Raw genomic sequence first — 22875 nt, forward strand, 5'->3', positions numbered from 1 at the left:
TGTAGTAACCAAATCCTATGCACTTTTAAGATAATAAAAATAACAAATTACTTCCGTCTAGATTGAAGGACAAAATTACCTCTAGGATTTAAGAAAACCTTATGTAGAATTATCACTAGTATTGATAAAATGAGATATATGATGTCTGTGATGGACACTTTTGTATGTAGACCCTTAAACATACTATACTTATGTCCAAAAAAAAATCTGTGATTTCCAGCCACCAAACAGCTACAAACTTGTCAGAATAGCTGCAGACTGCTAGTTTTATGACAGCTAAAGACTCAAATTGGAGATCAATAATCACGACAATCAGGGTGTAAGGTGTTTAAAGAAAACAAACAGTGCAAAGTATAGGTATAAGGTTTTAGAGAAGGGAACCAGAATGGATTGATTTATAGGTTTCTGGGAAAATATTCATAGTACCTTAGACTTTATTCATTTTAATTCAGGTGTTAGTAGTCAAGCAGGCGGTCTAATCAATGATTGACAGCTATCTTTGTATGCACAGTAATGTAAGGAAGGAAGCCAATCACTGAGTAGGACCATCCCCTTAGGACCACCCCTGCTTAGCTCAGAATAAGCAGAGATCTCGATGACTAAAATACATTATAACGTGTCTTTTAGTCATTGAGATCTCTGCTTATTCTAGGCTAATCAGGGGTGGTCCTAAGGGCATGGTCCAAATTAGTGATTGTCTTCCTACCCAGAGCTATTGAATTGTTTCCCACAAATCTATATATCATTCTGCTCAGCTACTTCTGCTCTGTAAGAAGCTACTTCAAAGCTTACAGATCCTCTTTACATTTTCTAACAATTTCCTATAGAAATTTGTCAAACATTTATTATGCATGATGAAGCATGTTCTATATATCATAAAGAAAATGTAATTTAAACCTAAAAAGTAAGACCCCATGCATCCATATCAGTGACATGACGCAGATAACTAGTGTACAGTAGGTCGACTAAAATTTATTGGACTTGAAAAAAACTTCCTCCTGTGTCTCCTTGTTCACCACTTGCTTTTTTGGCCTTGTTTTTTTCAAGCGTTTTTACCATGGCAAAACAAGCAGTGTTTTACAGTACCTGTAAAGCGAATAATATTTCTGATATCTCATGCACCTGCTGTTTATTTTTTCCTTGTAGATTTGGACCATAGTGTTTTTTTCAAATCTGCATCATGTCACTTCTTTCAGAGTTTTTGCAACATTTTTCACCCATTAAAATGAATGGGAAAAAAGTCAGTAAAAACACATCAAAATATTCTTAAAACCGAGGCAAGAACATCAAAAACTTGCATATTTAGGCAGAGTATTTCCTCTCAACAATCTGGCGTTTGCAGCAGAAAAATCTGCTACAAATATTCAGTGTGTGCACTAACCCTAAAAATGATGGTCAAGATGAAATTTCTATCATAATCAGGGAAGAGCAGACCCGTGGATGTTTGAGTTCTGGTACCCGACCCGAACTTTATTCCAAAGTTTGGTTCAGCTATCAGAACTGTACCCAAACTTCAACCAGATCCCGAACCCCATTGAAAACAATAGGCACCTGAACTTTTGATCTGGAAATAATTCTCTCTCTGGACATCACCAGGAACTCCGAACATTGCAACGGACTACCTGGAGAAGTCCGTGTTCGGTGATTAGCACTGGACACTAATTGTCCGTTATGAATAGTGTTGAGCCACCCCCGTAGTGTTCGAGTTCGGTTCGTCGAACACCCGTGTGTTCGCCGAACTGTTCGTCGAACTGTTCGTCGAACACCTTCGAACACCGTTAAAACCAATGGCAGGCAAACAAAAACACATAGAAACACATAGAAAACACCTTCAAAGGTGTCCAAAAGCTGACAAACTGCTCAGAAGACACAACTAACACATGGAAAAGTGACAAGTACATATAGTCATGCGAAAAGAAAAGAGGTGGAGGAGTAAAAGGAGGGGGAGACACAGATATAGGCATGTCATGCCCTTCTAAAATCCAAAAAGTGAGAAGCCGAGACGGCCAGTCCGCTCCTGCCCGTGCCACCTCCGTGTCGCCGGGTTTGTGCCAGAGCCGCGGTGAACCCTGACGGCCAGCCCCCCTCTCCCAATACTGGTGCCTGTCCGCTGGTGGGTCGAGAGAGCCCCCCTGTGGTGGAGGCAGCTCTAAGCTTTTTAATTTAAATTGTCCCTCTAATTTGAATGAATACACTTTAAATCCATTTACAAGGATCTATTGGATGGCAAGTCTCATGCCAGCAGCCGCGTAATTCCAGCTCCAGTAGCGTACACTAAAGCTGCTGCAGTTAAAAAGCTTTTATAAGGATCGAGCTCGGCTGTCCACCGCAAGGCATCCTAGTGCCAGTCCCAGCCCCTATGCCTTGGGGTGCCTCCTGATGCTCTTCACTAAGTATCCCGTGGTCCCGAAGCATTTCCTTTGAAAAAATTAGGTGTCCAAACTACAGGTGGTGTAGCTTGCTTAACAGCCGGGATAATCCGCTGACTAGCAGACACTGCTACTAGGCACAAAGTATTTCCTGGGCTAGATGCAGTTAAAAATTTGTAAGTAGATACTCTCGTTGGATGCTGAGAAAGCATTCCACCAAAAAGGGTCCGGCTCCGGGTGTCCCAAGGCCCAGGGGGTGCGTCAGAACATTTTCATCACCTTTCACAATCACCAATGGGACAAGGCAGGGATGTCCTCTGTCCCCTCTCTTATACATCCTAGTGACGGAGCACCTGCTCTCATCAATTCGCCATAACCCCAATATTAGGTGGATTGAGGTGGGAGGCACCGAGTACAAGTGCTCTCTATTTGCTGATGATGTCCTAGTATATATCACTCAATCACATATATCCATCCCTGCTGTTATGGCTGAAATAGATCACTTTGTTACATGGTAAAATTTTAAAATCAATGCAGCGAAGTCTGAGGCCCTCGATGTCTCCCTCCCTAAATCCATATAGGATTCCATCCAGTCCAACTTTCCCTTTGCCTGGCCCTCACAGGGTATCAAATACTTAGGAATTCCTATTCATAGAGACCTCTCCCATCTATGTTATCTTAATTTTGGGCCCTTTATTGAACAATTCCATACAGACCACGGTTGGCAAGTTGGAACTGTGAGATTCACTACGTGCACCACTGGTATTTTGTGGAAAAGCACATGTAAGATTCTGCAACAGTCTCTGCTGATACTCCTGCATGCGTGCATCCCTTTCTATGGCAGGAATAATTTCTGCAAATTTACTTTTGTACCGGGGATCTAACAGTGTGGCAACCCAGTAGTCAGGATTATTTCTAATTCTCACAATTCGAGGGTCATGTTGCAGGTAGTGCAGCAAGAAGGCACTCATGTGTGTTGCGCATCCAGGAGCACCAAGTCCCTGTTGTGTTGGTGGCGAGGAAACAATCATGCTTCCTTCCTCTGTCCTCTCCCCCCAACCTCGCACAACAGAAATGTGATCAAGGTCTCCCTCATCTGATGAGTCTTCCATCAGTTCGTCCTCCACTTCTTCCTGAGCTCCTGCACCTTCCTCACTAGTTTGGCTGCTACCATGCGCCCTGGTAAAATCATCTCCCCCACCCTCACATGCCTGCCGCCCTGGTGCTGCCGACCGTCTGGACCTTGCAGATGTTAGCCCTTCCGCATACAACTCCTCCTCCTCTACTTCCTCCACCTCCTCTTGTGCCACCACCTGACTCCGAATTCTGTTTAACATGTGCTCCAGCATGTAAATCACCGGAATAGTCATGCTGATAATGGCATCGTCAGCACTAAACATCTTCGTCGCCATTTCAAAACTGTGCAGAAGGGTGCATAGGTCCCTGATCTGAGACCACTCCTCCAGCGTGATTTGCCCCACCTCTGAATCTCGTTGGCCCAGGCTATACGTCAGAACGTATTGCACCAGGGCTTGTCGGTGCTGCCACAGTCGCTGCAACATGTACAGAGTTGAATTCCACCGGGTAGGCACATCGCATTTTAGCCGGTGAAGTGGCAGGCCCAACGACTTCTGTAGAGATGTAAGTCGCTGAGCTGCGGGATGCGAACGGCGGAAGTGAGCACACAGCGACCGTGCCCTCTGCAGAAGGCCATCTAGTCTGGGATAGTGGGCTAAAAATTGCTGGACAACCAGGTTCAACACGTGAGCCATACAAGGCACGTGTGTGACATTGCCCCGGCGAAGGGCCGCACCCAGGTTTGCAGCATTGTCGCACACGGCCTTCCCTGGTTTCAGGTCCAGTGGAGACAACCATTCATGAAATTGGTTCTCCAGAGCTGACCACAACTCCTCAGCTGTGTGACTCACATTTCCCAGACATTTCAATGTAAAAACCGCCTGATGACGTTGAGCCCTACTGCCAGCATAGTAAGGAGGTGTGCAGGATCCCTTCTGCGCAGTTAGAAAGCTTGTGGCATGACCAGACAGGCTTTGGGTGCAGGTGGAAGACCGAGAGGAGGTTGAGGAGGCAGAAGCAGTGGAGGAAAAATGACATAAAGAGGATTGACGCACAACTCGTGGGGACGGCAAGACTTGGACAGCAGCCCCTTGTCCTGCTGTCACCATAGTTACCCAGTGCCCAGTCAGCGACATGTAACGCCCCTGTCCATGCCTACTCATCCAAGTGCCTGTGGTGAAATGCACCGTGTCACACACAGAGTTTCTCAAAGAAGCGGTGATGTTGTGTGCGACATGCTGGTGGAGCGCAGGCACACCTTTCTTTGAGAAGTAGTGCCGACTGGGCATCTGGTACTGGGGCACTGCGACGGACATAAGGTCTCGAAAATCCTCTGTGTCCACCAGGCGGAAAGGCAGCATTTCTGTAGCCAAGAGCTTGCAGATGGTGAAATTCAACCTCTTAGCTTTCTCATGGCTAGGAGGAAATGGTCTTTTACTTGTCCACATCTGAGGGACCGAGGGCTGGCTATTGTGCTTAGACGGGGTTGATAAGGGTGTCCCCGGCAAACTGCCGGTCTGTGAGGAAGATGCAGGCGGACATGTTAGGTTGCCTTGATCCAAAGGTGGTGCTATCGATGTCGGACAGCGCTCAAGACCAGCTGGTGTTACCACCTCCAAAGAAAATGATGACCTGCCAATCACGCTGGCTGTTGCGGGTAAAGAGGTGGCAGGTCTGCGCCCCAAAACAGGTGTGACTGCTGTCCCCCCAGTCACAGAGGATGAAGAGGCCACGGATGCACAAGATATGGCAGACGGTGGTTGGCCCGGCCGGCTAGACCGCATTGTAGCACACTGAGCTTCCCACTGCAACTTATGCTTCATGTCCATGTGCCGGTTCATGCATGAAGTACTCAAACTATATATTTTTTGGCCTCTACTTAGCTTTTGCTGACAAATGTTACAGATAACACGAGTTGGGTCATCTTTATCGATCTGAAAAAATGCCCAGGCTATGCAAGGCTTAGCACCCATGCGACCTGAAGAGCCACCACGACTTGTGGTGAGAGGCAGAGTTGTGTTTGAGGATGCAGTTGTTGACGTGCTTCCAGTACTACGTCTCTGTCCAGGAAGGCGCAACCTGACCTCGTCGTCACTAGCATCTTCCTCCACCTCCTCTGCTGACCTCATCTCTTGGCTGACTGTGGGTTGACAGTAAGTGGGATCTCCGACCTCATCATCATCACCCTGTGCGTTATCACACCCGTCGTCCTCAGAGCCAACCTGTTCCTGCCCTGACAAAAAACTAAAGTTGTCGCTCCAATCAGGTATTTGAGTCTTATCATCGTCTTCCTCATTGTCTCCACCAACAGGAGTTACAGTTTGGGAATGAGGGTCTACATTATGGTCAGAACCTTCTGCGTCTGGTCCTGGATCCGACTCATAAAGATTCTGGGCATCAGTGCAGATCATTTCCTCGTCTGGATTCACAGAAGCGCTGGAGTCGACCTCTGATTCCCAGGCTATAGTATGAGTAAACAGCTCTGCAGACTCAACCATCTGTTCTACCTCATACTCAGACGGGCAGCTGGAGATTTGGGAGCTGTGAGGAAGCAAGTGTGATTTGGGTGACACCTTTGAGGACTGGAGTATTTGTGATGTTGAAGTTGATGTGGAGGAGAGCCCACTTAAAGGAGCACTTGATATCCGTTGAAGCACCTGCTGTTTTTGTGCCTCATCTGGAATTTGTAGCGATTGGCGTGGCCGTAAGAAAGGGATCTTATCACATTGTCCGCTAAAAGAAGTAGACATTTTAGTTTGGCTGGAAGATGGTCTTTCTTCTGCACCTACCCCACGGACACAACCTTTTTTCCCCTTCCCAACACGCCTATTCCCCTTTCCACCAGCAGCAGGCCTTTTTCCACTCATTTTGGTGGTTAACTAATTCACAACTCTGGAGTTGTTTGCACAAAAAAACAATGGATGGTAACCGAGCAGAGCTGAGTGGCCAAACTGTGGTATTAGGCCAAAACTATTGGCTGGGTTAGATGCAGAAAAAAATTATTTTTAATTTGCAACCTGATGGAGGTCAGTATAGATGGACTAATAGACCAAGTCCCACACACCGCTAGAAGCCCAAATATTTTTTCAGAGCTAGATGCAGAAAAAAATTATTTTTAATTTGCAACCTGATGGAGGTCAGTATAGATGGACTAATAGACCAAGTCCCACACACTGCTAGAAGACCAAATATTTTTTCAGAGCTAGATGCAGAAAAAAATTATTTTTAATTTGCAACCTGATGGAGGTCAGTATAGATGGACTAATAGAACAAGTCCCACACGCTGCTAGAAGCCCAAATATTTTTTCAGAGATAAATGAAGAAAAAAATTATTTTTAATTTGCAACCTGATGGAGGTCAGTATAGATGGACTAATAGACCAAGTCCCACACACTGCTAGAAGCCCAAATATTTTTTCAGAGCTAGATGCAGAAAAAAATTATTTTTAATTTGCAACCTGCTGGAGGTCAGTATAGAAGGACTAATAGAACAAGTCCCACACACTGCTAGAAGCCCAAATATTTTTTCAGAGCTAAATGAAGAAAAAAATTATTTTTAATTTGCAACCTGATGGAGGTCAGTATAGATCGACTAATAGACCAAGTCCCACACACTGCTAGAAGCCCAAATATTTTTTCAGAGCTAGATGCAGAAAAAAATTATATTCAGTTTGCAACCTGATGGAGGTCAGTATAGATGGACTAATAGAATGATGCTATGCCCAAAAGATTTTACTTCACTAGGTGCAGTAAAAAAATTGGTATTCTATACACAGGTGGTATATCTTGCAACACAGATAGGCTACTCCACTGACTAACACACTCTGCAATAGGCCAAAAAGGATTAGCTTTGCTAGATTCAGCCAAATGCTGTGAAAAAAACTTGCACAGCACTGGCACAGACCTGCCTGGCAAAAACTGATAGGAATTCATGTAACCTAGTCCTGAAAAGGACTCCAATTACAATTAGTCTTTACTCCCACAACCTATCTATTTAAGAGCACAGACCTGCCTGATAAAAGTCGTAGGAAATGCTGTAACCTAGTCCTTAAAAGGACTGCAATCACAACTATTCCCTACTCCCAAGCTATCTGTATATTTGTGCGAAAATTGGCTTGAAATTAACAAGGTATAGCGCACACAGCAACAGCGGTGCCGTCTAACACGCAGCTGCAGCAGTGAGAAAATGGTGGCGACGGGGAAAATGGCTTGGTCTTATAGGGCAAGGACATGTGACATACACTGCCAATCACACATGCCCTTGCTTGTGTGAAAAAAAGCACTTCGCTCCGTGTGTGCGCTGCTGATAGGCTGACAGATTGCACCCCCCCACTGCAAATGCGGGAAAGAGAAAAAAAAATGGAGATCTTCATTGTTCCTGCAGAGATCCATCCCCTGCCCCTCCCCCCGCCCCGCTGTACACTCAAACTGCGTATTAACATTAATTTTCATCATTACTGAGAAAAAATCCAGTTATGATTTTGGTGCACGAACAGTTATCGAACATAACCTCGAACAGCCGAATTTTTCTCAAATTGTTCGTGTTCGCCGACCGGCTCGAACACCGCCCAAAACAGCTCGAATTTGAGATTGGCGAACAGTTCGAGTAGAACAACGCTCATCTCTAGTTATGAACCCCAAACTTAAAAAGTTCGGGTTTGCTCATCTCTAACCATAATATTTCAAGTTGGCAATGTTTTTTGAAAGAGAACTATGAAAATGATATTCTTAACCCATGTGTCAATTCCAGAGGCTCATCTTGTTAAAGCTACATTCATTATGGGAATGCGTAAAAATGAGGTGAATTGACTTGCACAGTCCATATAAAGAGCAAAGCTGCAAAGCCAAAACTGTAAGCATTAAGCTAATGATGGGCAATGCTTGTCATTTAGCTTAATGTCAATGATCTTTTGAATGCTCATTACGAGTTTAGCTGGTCTGCAGCTTATGGGGTACGATGGAGCCGAAATTAATTTGAATGTACATGAGGGGGCACTTATTTATTTGCAAACTATGGGAGTTTATTGTGTGGACAATGAAACATTGACAACACATCGCCTCAATTATAGGCTTTGAAAATATAATAAGCTATTTATTTGCGTAATTAAAAGCGGCATCAAAACACAGGCATACGGTAATTTGTGCTTTATTCTAGGTAGATATAATGGAAAGTAACTAGGCTGGAAAATGTGAAGCTGATGAGCTATTGAGAGTGAAGAGGTTAACTTTAATCATCTTGAAAAATGCATCCTTTTTCTTTTTCTACAAAAGATTTTTCTGAACTTTAAATGTTATTAGGCCAAGAATAGCTATTTAAGCTTCTAACATTGAAATGAGCCATAAACATATTGTAGGAATGTTCAGGAGGTGGCAGAAAACAAAGTCTCGAAAAGAAATCAGACTGTTCCCTAGCAGTAAAGGCAGCCACATTAAATTAACTTGGAAAAAAAAGAAGCATTGATTCTTTTCATGGCTTATTTCCAAATCCTCTATTAATAACTTGACTACCGTTCATTTTCTGATTTCATAACCCATCAATTCATTTTGTGGTGTATGAGAATAACGATTAAGCATTAATCTGAAGGGAACAGGCGCCTTTTGTGCTTTAGTAACTGTACACAGTGTCCAGGATTTTGATGATCAAACATTTGGTTGCACAAGTCGGTTATGCCAGGGAAATTATTTTTATTTCAGTTGTCGTTGAACATGCTTTTCCTGTGGTTTATTATGATAGGAAGATGGCTCCAAATGCTATAAACAGATAATTATTGACAACGCTACAAATAACATCGATCTACATTGCCAGCCTTCTGAGAATATACAGTATGCATCTAACAAAACTGTGCCCAAGGCAAGAATGGACCAAATGGACTTTACCTTGTCAACTGAAGACTTTACACTGAGAGGACAACATGGCCATTGGTAGAAACAACAGTCAACGGTAGATAAGAGACAAGGGAAGTAAGCAGTGCCTTTAAAATATAGGGTCCGATTCATGAAGCGTTTTCTGGCGTATAAAACCTTCATGTGTCATAAAATTTTTGAGCAACTCAACTTTTGAAAAATTCCATTTTTTCATGCTAGTCCTGATCAGCTTCATCAAAATGGGTGGATTATGGGTGGAAAAGGGTAGTACTATGCACACCCTTCTAATCCATTGAAATTTATGCCACTTTGGTAACATAAATTTTGCCAGTAATGTATTCTAGGCACTAACATTTCTGGCAGAAGCACACACCACTTCAGAGATGCGGCTGATTCATTATGTGCCATGCACCTCTTAATGAAATGGGTGCATCATACTCCAGAAAGCACATTCATTAAGACTGGCTTGGTGGTATTAATGAATCTGCCCCATAATCTTAATGTCAAACCAGTTAGGCCTAATGTAAACCCAGATATCATAATTATCAAGCAAAATGTGGCAGAATTCTGGCATAAATTGCATAAAAAACCTGTCTTTCATGACTTCCACCATATTTATGACATGTTTTGGACACTTTTTACGACTTGTCCAGCTAGACGCGTGACTTTGCTGAAAAGGGACATGATTTATTAGTAAAGAAGCTTAATGTGTGACATAGTGAGTAGTGTTGAGCATTCCGATACTGAAATATCGGGTATCGGCCGATATTCGCAGTATCGGAATTCCGATACTTAATTCCGATACTTTTGCAATATCGTATACCGGAAACGGAAGTTCCCATAATGCAATGAGCCATTTTCATTTTATTCAGCCAATGAGGATCCTAAGAAGTGTGGGCACATCCTGTTAGGCATGTAGGCATCTTAACTAATGGCATGGCTGTGATTGGCTGCTGAAATGATGTCATGATGCAATATAAAAGCCGCCGCAGCCATTTTGAGCTCACTCTGCTGTGAATTCAGTTAGGGATAGGACGCTGTTGTTCTGAGGGACAGTTTTAGCTACCTATTTGGTCTATTCTGCTTTACCCAAGCTACTTTATAAATCGCTGTGCCTTGCAGTGCTAGTGCACAGTTCTCTGTGCTGTTCACCGCTTTCTGCAAGGTCTCTGTGTGTGAGTGCAGCTCACCCTGTAGTGTGTGCTTCAACCACGTCTGGTTGTAGTGCACTCAGTGTGTGTCACTGCCTCATACATTGTTCTTTTTCGCCAATTCATAATTTTTCCTGATATCTCCTATTAGTGTGGTGGTTCCATCCGTATTCAGCTAAATTGGTTCCAAACACACTATATAGGAGTAGATAGAGAAATTTTTTTGGTCTTGCAGCGCTAGTGCACAGTGCTCTGCATCTGTACTGTTCACCGCTGTCTGCAAGGTCTGGTGTGTGAGTGCAGCTCACCCTGTAGTGTGTGCTTCAACCCCGTCTGGTTGTAGTGCACTCAGTGTGTGTCACTGCCTCATACATTGTCCTTTATTGCCAATTCATAATTTTTCCTGATATCTCCTATTAGTGTGGTGGTTCCATCCGTATTCAGCTAAATTGGTTCCAAACACACTATATAGGAGTAGATAGAGAAATTTTTTTGGTCTTGCAGCGCTAGTGCACAGTGCTCTGCATCTGTACTGTTCACCGCTGTCTGCAAGGTCTGGTGTGTGAGTGCAGCTCACCCTGTAGTGTGTGCTTCAACCCCGTCTGGTTGTAGTGCACTCAGTGTGTGTCACTGCCTCATACATTGTCCTTTATTGCCAATTCATAATTTTTCCTGATATCTCCTATTAGTGTGGTGGTTCCATCCGTATTCAGCTAAATTGGTTCCAAACACACTATATAGGAGTAGATAGAGGAGCCTTTCTGCAGCATTGGGCCCTGCAGCCCCAGCCAGATTAGTATTAGCCTATTTTTTGCAGCCTCATCTATTGCATTGTAGGTTACCTTCCTACATTGTAATAGTTACAAAAAGTTTGTGATACTATCGTTATTACATCTTTAGGCACATCCAGTGTCTTTTTGTGACAAAAAAAACCTAAATAAAGTTCACCAAACACTCCACTTTACAGTTGTATAGGCCACATTAGCTCATATTAAAGTCTAGTCCACACTTTATAAAATTAGTGTTTCTTATACCTGTTAGCAGCTGTTCAGGAATAAGCACACTAAGCCCTTAGTACTTTTCTGCCTATCTTTATCAGTCTACCAAGATGAAGAAGGCAGGGAGTAAGGCATGTGGGCGTGGGCGTGGAGTTTCTGCAGGGAGAGGACGTGAGGATTCTGTGCCTGCAGGGAGAGGACGTGGGGATTCTGTGCCTGCTGCGGGCACCAGTGACTCAGCATCCCCCAGTTTTACCAGGGAACAGTCCTTTATGCGCAGCTTTGTAGGAGCTAGCCGTACCCCACTGCTGCGCGAGGACCAAACTGAAGCCGTTGTCGGATGGATGGCAGCTAATGCATCGACTTCAATTAGTTCCAGATCCTCTCAGGTCCTGAGCACTGAAGAGCACCCATCTGTCTCTTCACCACCTGCCAAATTGCCCAGGCAGTCAGAGAGCCCTGGACAGGAGCCATCTCTACTTCTGTTCTCTGAATCTCTTGGCTTGGAAAGAGGGGGCCAGCCAAGCAGAATTCTAGAATTTGAAGAAGAGGTAGTATGCAGTGATGCGCAACCGTTTTGTCTCTCTGAATCTGAAGAGGCGGGTGGGCCAGTGCCTATGGTCAGCAGCACACCTCAGTACGCATCTGATGATGAGACTCAGGTGCCACTTTCTGGTGCGTACTATGCTGTCGAGACTACCCAGGAGAAGCAGTTGTTTGAAGAGGGTGGTGTAGATGATGAGGTCCTTGACCCATCATGGCGTGAGGGACAGGAAGGTGGTGGGAGCAGCTCTGAGGAAGAGATTCCCCGAACGGCCCAAAAAGGAGGGAGAGGGAGGGGGCAGACTTGGTTGCCTGTAGCCTCCACTTCGGCACCCATTAGGAGCATGGCTCTTCCAAAATCCAAAGCTGGCGCTCCCAAGACTTGCAGTGCCTGGTCCTTTTTTGACACAGTTGCAGATGACATTTGCTTTGTCAAATGCAAGCTGTGTAATCAGAAGGTGAAAAGAGGGAAAAGTGTCAGCAACCTCAATACCACAAATATGTGGAAACATGTGCGGACCAAGCACGTGGTGGAGTTACAAAAACACACTGAAGACCTAGGCCAACCTACAGCGCCACCTACCACCTCTTCAGCTCGTGCTGTAGCCTCTTCCTCCAGCTCACACACAGCTGGTTCGGCTTCCTCACAGGATCGCCATGGAAGAATCTCTGGCACTGTTGTACAGAGACACAGTGTAATTCCACCCACAGCACCACTTTCCCAGTCATCCTCACACTCCCAGGCCAGTCTACAGCCATCGTTAGCACAGGCATGGGAGAAAAGGCGCCCATACTCGGCAAACCACCCCCGAGCACAGGCTCTGAATGCTGGCATTGCTAAACTACTGGCCCTTGAAATGCTATCATTCAGGCTGGTGGAGACTGACACATTCCGTAACTTTATGGCATTGGCAGTCCCACAATACAATGTGCCCAGCCGCTTTTATTTCAGCAGGCAAGCCGTCCCTGCCCTGCAACATCATGTGGAGGGAAAAATTAAACATGCGCTACAAAACGCCATCAGTAGCAAGGTCCACCTGACCACCGATGCGTGGACCAGTAAGCATGGACAGGGACGATACCTTTCCCTCACTGCCCATTGGGTAAATGTTGTGGAGCCGCGTACAAATCTTGAGAGTGGCGCTGTACGTGTTCTGCCAACTCCAAGGATTGCAGGAATCCAGTCTGTACACATTGACTCCTCCTCATACTCCAGTTCCTCTGAATCAGCGCTGCAGGAGCCGTCACGGTCTACCTCCACATCGACCCGTGAACGGTTACCTGTTATGATGACCGATATGAGCACAGCCGTGGCCAAACGTCAACAGGCCGTATTAAAATTAATTTCTTTGGGGAATCGAAGCCACACAGCTCAGGAGCTCTGGAATGCCATCAAGCAGCAGAGCGACGTGTGGTTTGTGCCAGCGAATCTCCAGCCAGGCATGGTAGTGTGTGACAATGGCCGAAATCTGGTGGCAGCTCTGGGCCTAGGCAACCTCACTCACATCCCATGTCTGGCACATGTGCTCAACTTGGTCGTGCAGAGTTTTTTGAGGGACTATCCGGATCTTGATGCACTGCTTCACAAGGTCCGCATAGAGTGCGCTCACTTGCGGCGTTCCAGCAATGCAAGATCACGCATTGCAGCTCTGCAGCGCCGATTACGTCTTCCGGAACATCGCATCATATGTGACCTACCCACCAGGTGGAATTCAACGTTACATATGTTGGAGAGGTTGTGTGAGCAGCAGGCAGCAGTAATGGAGTACCAGCTGCAGCAGGCGCAAACAAGTCGCAGTGCGCGCCGTTCACACTTCACCACCACTGAGTGGGCCTCTATGAAGGACATTTGCCACGTTTTGCGTGCCTTCGATTTTTCCACGCGGATGGCGAGTGCAGATGATGCACTAGTCAGCATGACTATCCCCCTTATCTGCCTGCTTGAAAAAACACTGCAAGCACTAAGGGACGAGGTTTTGGAAGAGGTGGAGGATGAGGAGTCACAAATGCCATCTGCTTCTCTACAGTCTGCGCAACGTGGTTCCTCACAAAGGCCTAGGCAGGGGACACTTTGTGAGGAGGATGAGGAGGAGTCAATGGATGAGGAAGACATCTGTCCAGAGGAGGGAGGTACACAATGCTCTAGTAGTCAGTATCTAGAGCGAGGGTGGGGTGATGCAGAGCAGGCAGAGATCACGCCTCAAGCAGGGGACAGTGTTTCTTGGCCAGTTGGCAGTCTGCAGCACATGGTTGATTTCATGCTGCAGTGCCTGAGAAACGACCGCCGCATCGCCCACATTCTCAACACGGCTGATTATTGGGTGTCCACCCTCCTAGATCCTCGCTACCGGGACAACTTACAAAGCCTCATAACACCGTTGAACCGGGAGCGTAAAATGCGGGAGTACCAAGACGCACTGGTGCATTCCATCATGTTCTCCATTCCAACCGAGAGCAGTGCTGCTAGTGCTTTACAAAGCAGCTCAGTGCGTCGAGGCAGTGGAGGAAGCTCTGCACAAAGAGGGAGCAGAAGCAGCGCCTCAGCACAAGGCAAGACCAGTATGGCCGAAATGTGGCAAAGTTTTGTGTCCCCGCCGCCACAAATGTCTACACCATCACAGACGGCTCCAGTCAGCAGGAGGCAACGTTTCCGTCAGATGGTGACAGACTACATGTCTTGCCCTCTTAGTGTACTCCCAGACGGCTCTTCTCCCTTCAAGTTTTGGGTCTGTAAGCTGGATACATGGCCAGAGCTTAGTCAGTATGCATTGGAGGTGCTAGCTTGCCCTGCTGCTAGTGTATTATCGGAACGCGTCTTTAGTGCGGCAGGTGGTGTACTAACAGACCGTCGCATGCGACTATCCTCCGATAACGTTGACCGGCTTACTTTTCTCAAAATGAACAAGGCCTGGATCTCTCATGAATTTGCCAGTCCTCTTCCAGAATAAATAATTGGTTGGCAACAGTATCCAGGTCTCCTGTTCTGTTCATGTTTCTACCACCTGAACTGTAATCCCTGAGCTCCAACACCGCCAGTTGGCGCTCGGAAGTGCCATCTGCACAGTCAACACTTGCTGCCGTGTTATTGGGGTTCAGTAACGTCAGCCGTTCCCCTGCTGTGCGGACGGCAATTTCTCCTGCTCTGTCCACATTCTCACTACTACAGATTTGAAAGTTTCTCCAATTACACCTCTGGCTCCTCTGTTTTCAGTATTATCCCTGAGCTCCAACACCGCCAGTTGGCGCTCGGAAGTGCCGTCTGCACAGTCAACACTTGCTGCCGTGTTATTGGGGTTCAGTAACGTCAGCCGTTCCCCTGCTGTGCGGACGGCAATTTCTCCTGCTCTGTCCACATTCTCACTACTACAGATTTGAAAGTTTCTCCAATTACACCTCTGGCTCCTCTGTTTTCAGTATTATCCCTGAGCTCCAACACCGCCAGTTGGCGCTCGGAAGTGCCGTCTGCACAGTCAACACTTGCTGCCGTGTTGTTGGGGTTCAGTAACGTCAGCTGTTCCCCTGCTGTGCGGACGGCAATTTCTCCTGCTCTGTCCACATTCTCACTACTACAGATTTGAAAGTTTCTCCAATTACACCTCTGGCTCCTCTGTTTTCAGTATTATCCCTGAGCTCCAACACCGCCAGTTGGCGCTCGGAAGTGCCGTCTGCACAGTCAACACTTGCTGCCGCGTTATTGGAGTTCAGTAACGTCAGCTGTTCCCCTGCTGTGCGGACGGCAATTTCTCCTGCTCTGTCCACATTCTCACTACTACAGATTTGAAAGTTTCTCCAATTACACCTCTGGCTCCTCTGTTTTCAGTATTATCCCTGAGCTCCAACACCGCCAGTTGGCGCTCGGAAGTGCCGTCTGCACAGTCAACACTTGCTGCCGTGTTATTGGGGTTCAGTAACGTCAGCTGTTCCCCTGCTGTGCGGACGGCAATTTCTCCAGCTCTGTCCACATTCTCACTACTACAGATTTGAAAGTTTCTCCAATTACACCTCTGGCTCCTCTGTTTTCAGTATTATCCCTGAGCTCCAACACCGCCAGTTGGCGCTCGGAAGTGCCGTCTGCACATTCAACACTTGCTGCCGTGTTATTGGAGTTCAGTAACGTCAGCTGTTCCCCTGCTGTGCGGACGGCAATTTCTCCTGCTCTGTCCACATTCTCACTACTACAGATTTGAAAGTTTCTCCAATTACACCTCTGGCTCCTCTGTTTTCAGTATTATCCCTGAGCTCCAACACCGCCAGTTGGCGCTCGGAAGTGCCGTCTGCACAGTCAACACTTGCTGCCGTGTTATTGGGGTTCAGTAACGTCAGCTGTTCCCCTGCTGTGCGGACGGCAATTTCTCCAGCTCTGTCTACATTCTCACTACTACAGATTTGAAAGTTTCTCCAATTACACCTCTGGCTCCTCTGTTTTCAGTATTATCCCTGAGCTCCAACACCGCCAGTTGGCGCTCGGAAGTGCCGTCTGCACAGTCAACACTTGCTGCCGTGTTATTGGGGTTCAGTAACGTCAGCCGTTCCCCTGCTGTGCGGACGGCAATTTCTCCTGCTCTGTCCACATCCACTGTACTACGGATTTAAAACCTCCTCCAAATACACCTCTGGCTCCTCCGTTTTTAGTATTTACCCTGGGCTCCAATACCGCTAGTTGCTGCTCAGAAGTGCCGTCTGCACAGTCAACGCTTGCTCCAGTGTTATTGGGGTTCAGTAACGTCAGCTGATCCCCAGCTGTGTGTCCGGCAAATTCTCCTGCTTTGTCCACATCCACTGTACTACGGATTTAAAACCTCCTCCAAATACACCTCTGGCTCCTCCGTTTTTAGTATTTACCCTGGGCTCCAATACCGCTAGTTGCTGCTCAGAAGTGCCGTCTGCACAGTCAACGCTTGCTCCAGTGTTATTGGGGTTCAGTAACGTCAGCTGATCCCCAGCTGTGTGTCCGGCAAATTCTCCTGCTTTGTCCACATCCACTGTACTACGGATTTAAAACCTCCTCCAAATACACCTCTGGCTCCTCCGTTTTTAGTATTTACTCTGGGCTCCAACACCGCCAGTTGGCGCTCGGAAGTGCCGTCTGCACAGTCAACGCTTGCTCCAGTGTTATTGGGGTTCAGTGACGTCAGCTGATCCCCAGCTGTGTGTCCGGCAAATTCTCCTGCTTTGTCCACATCCACTGTACTACGGATTTAAAACCTCCTCCAAATACACCTCTGGCTCCTCCGTTTTTAGTATTTACCCTGGGCTCCAACACCGCCAGTTGGCGCTCGGAAGTGCCGTCTGCACAGTCAACGCTTGCTCCAGTGTTATTGGGGTTCAGTAACGTCAGCTGATCCCCAGCTGTGTGTCCGGCAAATTCTCCTGCTTTGTCCACATCCACTGTACTACGGATTTAAAACCTCCTCCAAATACACCTCTGGCTCCTCTGTTTTCAGTATTATCCCTGAGCTCCAACACCGCCAGTTGGCGCTCGGAAGTGCCGTCTGCACAGTCAACACTTGCTGCCGTGTTATTGGGGTTCAGTAACGTCAGCTGTTCCCCTGCTGTGCGGACGGCAATTTCTCCTGCTCTGTCCACATTCTCACTACTACAGATTTGAAAGTTTCTCCAATTACACCTCTGGCTCCACTGTTTTCAGTATTATCCCTGAGCTCCAACACCGCCAGTTGGCGCTCGGAAGTGCCGTCTGCACAGTCAACACTTGCTGCCATGTTATTGGGGTTCAGTAACGTCAGCCGTTCCCCTGCTGTGCGGACGGCAATTTCTCCTGCTCTGTCCACATCCACTGTACTACGGATTTAAAACCTCCTCCAAATACACCTCTGGCTCCTTCGTTTTTAGTATTTACCCTGGGCTCCAATACCGCTAGTTGCTGCTCAGAAGTGCCGTCTGCACAGTCAACGCTTGCTCCAGTGTTATTGGGGTTCAGTAACGTCAGCTGATCCCCAGCTGTGTGTCCGGCAAATTCTCCTGCTTTGTCCACATCCACTGTACTACGGATTTAAAACTTGCTCCAATTACACCTCTGGCTCCACTCTGTTTTTAGTATTTACCCTGGGTTCCAGCACCGCCAGCTGGTTCTCGGCAGTTCCATCGGCTCTTGTACCTTCTGCTACCCATCCGGGTTCCAGTACCGTCAGCTGGTTCTCGGCAGTGACTTTGGCACGGGTACTCCCTCCTGCCCAGCCTGGTTCCAGCACGCCAGTTGTTTCCGGGTAGTGTCAACGTCACTTTGCCTCCAATGCGTTGTCCTGTCGTGTTGCGGTCGGGTTAGCCGACTCTATGGTGCCTGCAGTTTAGGTGACTCCTATGTGGGCTGCGGGATCTGGCAATGAAGGCTGGTTCCATAGTGCCAATAGGACAAGCACCCCCTGTAGGACTGTGGGTTTTGGTAACTGCGGCCGGCTCGCGGCCTTGAACTTTTTTTTACATGGGTACCTTCTGCTACCCATCCGGGTTCCAGTACCGTCAGCTGGTTCTTGGCAGTGCCTTTGTATTAGGTGCCTCCTTCTCGGTATCCAAGTTCCACCAACGTCTGCTGGTCCTTGGTAGTGCTTTCTGGCACAGGTACCTCCTGCTTAGTAACCGAGTTCCAGTACCGTCAGCTGGTCTTCGGCAGTTCCATTGGCTCTTGTACCTTCTGCTACCCATCCGGGTTCCAGTACCGTCAGCTGGTTCTCGGCAGTGACTTTGGCACGGGTACTCCCTCCTGCCCAGCCTGGTTCCAGCACGCCAGCTGTTTCCGGGTAGTGTCAACGTCACTTTGCCTCCAATGCGTTGTCCTGTCGTGTTGCGGTCGGGTTAGCCGACTCTATGGTGCCTGCAGTTTAGGTGACTCCTATGTGGGCTGCGAGATCTGGCAATGAAGGCTGGTTCCATAGTGCCAATAGGACAAGCACCCCCTGTAGGACTGTGGGTTTTGGTAACTGCGGCCGGCTCGCGGCCTTGAACTTTTTTTTACATGGGTACCTTCTGCTACCCATCCGGGTTCCAGTACCGTCAGCTGGTTCTCGGCAGTGCCTTTGGATTAGGTGCCTCCTTCTCGGTATCCAAGTTCCACCAACGTCTGCTGGTCCTTGGTAGTGCTTTCTGGCACAGGTACCTCCTGCTTAGTAACCGAGTTCCAGTACCGTCAGCTGGTCTTTGGCAGTTCCATTGGCTCTTGTACCTTCTGCTACCCATCCGGGTTCCAGTACCGTCAGCTGGTCCTCGGTAGTTCCTCAGCTTTCTTGTACCTTCTGCTACATTTCCAAGTTCAAGCTTTTTGAAATGGTTCTTGGTAATCACTCTAGATCTCCCTGACGAGGACCCTGAAGACGAGGACCCTGAAGACCAACCCTAAGAAGACGAGGACCCCGAAGACGAGGACCCTGAAGACGAGGACCCTGAAGACCACCCCGAAGAAGACGAGGACCCTGAAGACCACCCTGAAGAAGACGAGGACCCTGAAGACCACCCCGAAGAAGATGAGGACCCCGAAGACGAGGACCCAGAAGACCAACCCGAAGAAGACGAGGACCCCGAAGACAAGGACCCCCGAAGACGACGACCCTGAAGACCACCCCGAAGAAAACCAAGAAGATGACCCTGAAGAAGTTGACCAAGAGGACAAAGAAGAGAAGACAAGCACCAAGATGCAGAAGAACAAGAGACAGGAAACCAAGAAGCAGAAATACAAGAAGCTGCAGAACAAAAAGCGGAAAAACATTAAGCATAAGACTAGAAATCAGAGCAAAAGATAATATCTAAATTATAAGCAGAAGATGACTAAGCAGTGTATGGGGGTGAGTCCGTTCCTCCTCGTGGTGCCCCTGGAAAAGACCTGCTGCTGCAGGCCAAACTGAACGCGGACAAATCCTGTTGTAAATCTTTTGTGACGGGCAGAACGAAAGGTGTAATGTCCAACCTTTTATAGATAACAACTACAGGAATGCCTGCCACAAATAAGAATATGATGAAGAAGAAGAAGATGAAGAAGATGAAGAAGTAGAATATGAAGAATGTAAAAAAAAAAGAATAATACGAAGAAGGTGAAGAAGAAGAAGATGAAGAAGGTGAAGAAGAAGAAGATGAAGAAGGTGAAGAAGAGGAGGATGAAAAAGATGCTGAGGATGATGAAGGAGAAAGTGTGGGAGAAGTAAAAAAGAAGGTGAAGAGCATGGAAGTAGTGAAACATAAATATCTGACAAAATCTAAAAATACTTAACATAGTCAATATTTCCGTAACTCAGAACGTCTTAAAAAAAAAATTAATTCCTGCTATTCCATTTGATTGGGCTAAACCTCTATGCCTTTATTGTCTCCCTCACCTCCCCCAATACATTCTCCATTATTCTTAGTTGTTTTCCTTCATGTAGAATTAACCTACAAGGAAAGAAAGGGTTTATTTTCATTCCGATATTTCTGTCCCATTGACTTGCATTGGTTTCTGGTATCGGAATCGGCGATATCCGATACTTTTTCGGTATCGGTCCGATCCAATCCGATCCGATATTTCCCGATATCGGAAGGTATCGCTCAACACTAATAGTGAGTCAAAAAAATGTGCAAACATTGTGGTGCACATTTGTGGCACAAAGAAAGCTAAGTGGACTAGAGAGTCTTATAATTGGACAGATTCATCAAATAGCAATAACCACTTGAATAAATTTGTCATATTTTAAGACTGTCTAGTCTTAGTTTGCTCTAATAATTGAACAGTTTTCATACATATAATCCTAAGACAGAAAAACACACTGGCACCACCCCGTAAATCACATATATAACAATTCTCACTGTTGATATCAGTGTACGTACTAATGGATCCTACTTTCGGTGGTGTAGTAGTTGAGTATTCAATAGTTCATATACATAAGAAGCACAGAAAGGCAGCACTCACCGGATCCTGGAATCAAGTCGTCCTTTATTATTTCAAACTGGACATCTTGGTGGCGAGCAGGGTAGGGGAAGAATGGTGCGGGGAAGGAGAGAGCTTGATGACGGCCGTTTCACACTGTTACGTCGCTTCCAACTTCCGTGGAATCATTGTAAGAGCGCGAAATGGCCGTCGTCCGGCTCTCTCCTCCCCCGCACCATTCTTCCCCTACCCTACACTGTTTTTTTAGAGCAATGGGAGCTGGACAGATTGACCTACTTTGTTGAAAAAGATTCAGTAAATCTAATAACTTGTTCATTTGAACTTCAGTTCTTTCTGGCGTTAGAAGTCCAAAGGGAGGTTTTACTCTGTGAATCACAACTATTTCTATATGAAGACTCTTACATGGAAGACTATAAATCAATGAGTAGGGCCACTCTCCTGGCTGATACAAAATGAATGAAACTTTGCCGCATTGGACGAGTTACAAGTTCAATCAGGTGATTGGATCTGACGTACCCCAAGATATAAAACATACATTTATAAAAAATAAGATTGAGCTGAAACCTAGGTGGCATCTACTCATGTGAAATTATACAAGTTGAGATCAAAATATCTGTACAACTCTATGAAAAATGTAGCTCCCATAGAAAAGGTGGTGGATACATGAGAATGGGGGCCTTGGGTCTTGTGTATATTATTTTATATCAATATTAGTGTTGAGCCACCCCCGTAGTGTTCGGGTTCGGTTCGGTTCGTCGAACACCGGGATGTTCGAGGAACTGTTCGTCGAACTGTTCGTCGAACACCTTAGAACACCGTCGAACACCGTTAAAACCAATGGCAGGCAAACAAAAACACATAGAAACACATAGAAAACACCTTCAAAGGTGTCCAAAAGCTGACAAACTGCTCAGAAGACGCTTTCTTTAAAAAAGCCGGCCGGCAATTCAGCAGCGGCATACACCGGTACCCGACAATTTAGACAAGAAGGAATAGAGCTTCACACATAGATTAGATAGATAGAAACATGTCAGTCACATATATATGAAGTACAGTGATAGTGTTGCTTACTGTACTTGTCATTTAGTGTAAAGGATTTATTAAAAAAAATAATAGTGTTTTCATGCACCGTCTCTTTAAAAAAGCCGGCCGGCAATTCAGCATCTGTACCCGACAATTTATAACAGACAGAATAGAGCTTCACACATAGATTAGATAGATAGAAACATGTCAGTCACATATATATGAAGTACAGTGATAGTGTTGGTTACTGTACTTGTCATTTAGTATTAAAATAAAGGATTTATTATTAAAAAAAATTGGCGTGGGGTTCCCCTTAATTTTAGTCTCTAGCGGAGGTTAAGCAGACAGCTGGGGCAGATGTTTGAAGCCTGGGAAGGGGGTAATACCCACGGAGCTTCCCAGGCTACTAATATGAGCCCCCAGCTGAATACATAGCCTTTACTAGCTATTAAAATGGGGGACCCCCCAAAAAAATGACGTGGGGTCCCCCCTAATTTAATAGCTAGCAAAGGCTAGGCAGACATCTGGGGGCTGATATTAATAGCCCAGGAAGGGAGCCATGAATATTGGCCCCCTCCCAGGCTAGAAACACCAGCCGTCAGCCGCCCCAGAAATGGCGCATTCATAGGATGCGCCAATTCTGGCACTTAGCCTCGCTCTTCCACGCTGCCCTGTAGCGGTGGCAGGGGGTAATAGGGCTGGGGTTGATGTCAGCTTATAATGCCAGCTGACATCAAGCCCAGGTTAGTAATGGAGAGGCGTCTATAAGACACCCTCATTACTAACCCCATAGTCAAAGTTAAAAGAAACCACAAACACCCAGAATAAAGTCCTTTAATTGAAATAAACACACAATCCTTTATTGTTCGAAATTAAACCATACTTACCGTCACGCCCATTCCAGCTGAAGCCAACGATCTCCTGCAATAAAAGAAAAATAATAAAGCAACATCATCCTTACCTTTCCATGGTTCCCACGACAGC

The 22875-nt window shown here is 46.4% G+C and overlaps 1 protein-coding gene across 5 annotated transcripts in view; it reads right to left on the minus strand.

Annotated features, from left to right (window-relative positions):
* Positions 1-22875, minus strand: part of TENM1 (teneurin transmembrane protein 1) — a 1319062-nt gene that overhangs the window by 191763 nt on the left and 1104424 nt on the right. The window lies entirely within an intron of this gene.

The sequence above is a fragment of the Phyllobates terribilis genome, unplaced genomic scaffold, assembly GCF_046119375.1.
Source record: "Phyllobates terribilis strain yellow unplaced genomic scaffold, ASM4611937v1 Scaffold_7__3_contigs__length_470593459, whole genome shotgun sequence".
Lineage (NCBI taxonomy): Eukaryota > Metazoa > Chordata > Amphibia > Anura > Dendrobatidae > Phyllobates > Phyllobates terribilis.